Source organism: Propithecus coquereli, unplaced genomic scaffold, assembly GCF_000956105.1.
Source record: "Propithecus coquereli isolate 6110/MARCELLA unplaced genomic scaffold, Pcoq_1.0 Scaffold178, whole genome shotgun sequence".
Lineage (NCBI taxonomy): Eukaryota > Metazoa > Chordata > Mammalia > Primates > Indriidae > Propithecus > Propithecus coquereli.
In genome coordinates, this window is record NW_012142523.1 from 1,371,523 (window position 1) to 1,374,658 (window position 3,136).

At 50.0% G+C, this 3,136-nt stretch overlaps 1 protein-coding gene across 1 annotated transcript in view; it reads left to right on the plus strand.

The window, feature by feature from the left end:
• LCK (LCK proto-oncogene, Src family tyrosine kinase) overlaps nucleotides 1-3,136 on the plus strand; it is a 10,684-nt gene that overhangs the window by 6,077 nt on the left and 1,471 nt on the right. The window lies entirely within an intron of this gene.

The window sequence follows — 3,136 nt, forward strand, 5'->3', positions numbered from 1 at the left end:
GTGGGGGGTTGTATACCAACTTCAGTGACACTAACGTTAATAAGTTCTGATAATTCATTACCATCAAACCAGCCCTAAGCTGTTATTAGTCATCACTTTGGACAAGTCATTTCACCTCTCTGAGCCTCAGTTTCCTGGTATGAAAAATGAGAGACTGTTTGTGAAAGAGCCTGACTCACAGTAGGTACTCGGTAAACATACCCCATCTCCTGGACAAAGCCTTTTACCCCTGAATTCAGCCAAGGTAAGGTGGAATTTTTCAAAAGGAACTTGTGGAGAAACTCTGGGGAAAGGAAATGGAGCACAAACACATGAGCAGGGAGGTCATGGAGCGCAGCAGCTGGATTTGCGGATTTCCACATCCCCAGGGCAATGTGACTAGAACTTTGCTCCTAGGAAGGTAAAGACATCTTGGAGGCAGGTGAGAGTTTGAAGGACTTCCTTGTCCTGGGCTTGCCCCATCACAGAGTCCAGGGGCAGTGCTGGAGCTAGAAACACACTCCAGTTGTCCTGCCAAGGTCCTCACTACTCCTTCTCTGTGCCCACTAAGGTGAACGCAAAGAGGATGTCTTTACCAGAAGAAAAAAAGCAGTAAAAGCATGATGATAAATGGCAGCTGACCTGTGGCATCAGGGTCCAGGAGAAAGTGGGGAGAAATAGGGACCTTGGTAAACTTGCAGCTGCTCCAGCAGATGGTTGCCATTAAGACATGGCGGTCCAAAAAACAGAGCTTTCATTTTTTTAAGAGAAGCCAAAACTTGGAGTTTTAGGAAAATTTGCTCATTTTCAAATATTGGTAATTGATTCAAATTGTTTAAAAACACCATAGGTCCAGGCCAGGTGCGGTGGCTCACGCCTATAACGCTAGCACTCTGGGAGGATTGCTTGAGAGCAAGAGTGAGACCCCGTCTCTACTAAAAATAGAAAATATTAACCGGGCTTGGGGTGGTGGCATGCGCCTGTAGCCCCAGCTACTCGGGAGGCTGAGGCAGGAGGATCTTTTGAGCCCAGGAGTTTGAGGTTGCTGTGAGCTAGGCTGAAGCCATGGCACTGTAGCCCGGGCAACAGAGTGAGACTCTGTCTCAAACAAACAAAAAAACACTATAGGTCCAAACCAAAGTGGGTCTGTGGGCTATATTTAGACTGGGTTTAGACTATGAGTTTGCATCCTTCACTCTGGCCACGGGTGTTTGGTTTCCTGGCCTATGTCCTCCAATCCTGATTTTAAAATGTGAGAGATCCTTGAACTCAATCCTCTGCTGACAAAAAAACAAAAAAATAAAATAAAATAAAATGTGAGGGATCCATAGGTAGAGGCCTCCTAGGGGCAAGGCCTGGGGAAGAGGGGTCTTTGTTGGCCAGGGTCCAGCCACAAGCTTTGCCAGAGCAAAATTTCTACTTTGCCAGGACCCTAGAAGGGTTTGGTCTTTGGGGACTGCTTGTCACAATCTTTTCTCAGGAGACTGAAGGAGGAACTAGAGGCTGTGTGTGCCATTTAGAACTAGGGAGCTAGGTCTTTGCTGTGACCATGCAGTTCTCCAGAGCATTTCTTCTTGGGGTCCACATGCCAGAAGCTTGCCAGGGAGGCCAGGACCAGCACAAAGGGAGTGAGCCAGCCCAAAGACTATTTCATCTGGGTCATGAACCTTCTCAGCCCCAGGCAGGGTCTGCTTTGCTGGGGGCCGGAGTCCACTTGGCTTCCTCAGGCAGTATCTCATGTGCCTGGTCTCAAAACTGGAGAAACCTCACCGCTATCCTGGTTGTGGACTCCTATCCTGTCCTGGGCCCTGCCCATGCTGTCATTCCCATCAGATAATAATGATCACAGGTACCCTTTGTGAAGGCTCTCCTACCCAGGCGCTACACTTGGTGCTTTTATATGCGCTATCTCATTCAATCCTCGAAACTCTGTGAGGTAGGAACAACTGTTTACTCTATTTTCCAGATGAGGAAACTGAGGCTCAAAGAGGTAAGGTGGCTCACCCAAGGTCCCACAACTAACGTGTGTGTGTTATTGAGCGTTAATCTATACCAGGCGCTCTGAGTGGTCTAGAGCACTGACATTCGGCAGGTATTGCGTATGTGGCCTTACCATTGATGGAGACCAAGATTCTTTTGGATTGGTGTGGACACCATGCCAGTTAAATATTCCGGACATCACCCCTGTCTATGGGCTTCCAATGCCTGGAGCCTTGATGTCCTTTCTCTCATCAACCTCCAGGGATGACCAATCCTGAGGTGATTCAGAACCTGGAGCGAGGCTACCGCATGGTGCGACCTGACAACTGCCCAGAGGAACTGTACCACCTGATGATGCTGTGCTGGAAGGAGCACCCAGAGGACCGGCCCACCTTTGACTACCTGCGCAGCGTGCTAGAGGACTTCTTCACGGCCACAGAGGGCCAGTACCAGCCTCAGCCTTGAGAGGCCTAGCGGGCCCAGGGTCCTCCCTGCATCGTGCCAACCGGGCTTGGGGAGGTGGAGTTCTTGTGCCATACCCACATGGCCTAAGCACATATGCACTCTGCACACGAATCCTGCCCACGTGAGACACATATGCATCTTGTGTCTTGTTACATGCCTCCTGTACTTGTGTGGACTCTGCATATGTATGTTGTACATGTGTAGCCTGTGCATGTGTGTCTTGGAAACTGTCTAAGGTGTCCCTTTCTGGGCCCTCCCGTTTCCTGAGACCACAGAGAGAGGAGAGAGGCCTGTGATTGACACCAGCTTCTGCCCCCACCCCCTTTTCTTTTCTCAGGTCATCCAGGAGCTCCTTGAGGGCTGGGACCTGATCTAATACCTCTTGTGTGCTCCTCCTTCGTGCCTGGCACATATCAGGAGCTCAATAAATGTCTGTTGATGAAGGTCGTGCATCTCTGTGCTGTACATTCCCATCTCCTTTCCCTTGCTGGGGGCAGTATGGGTTCAGAAGATGCAAACAGAGTCACCCTGAGTTGGGGTAAAAGATGGAATGAGTGGATATCTGAACTTTTTCCAGTCCCGGTGATGCTGGGGCAAAGAGAAGGTCCGTACAACTCTGCTGTATGGGCTCTGTGAACGCTTTCAAATGGGACAGTGCTCCAGACCCCCTCCCCAAAGGATTCAGGGCTACCCCCACCTCCCCACCTGGAAC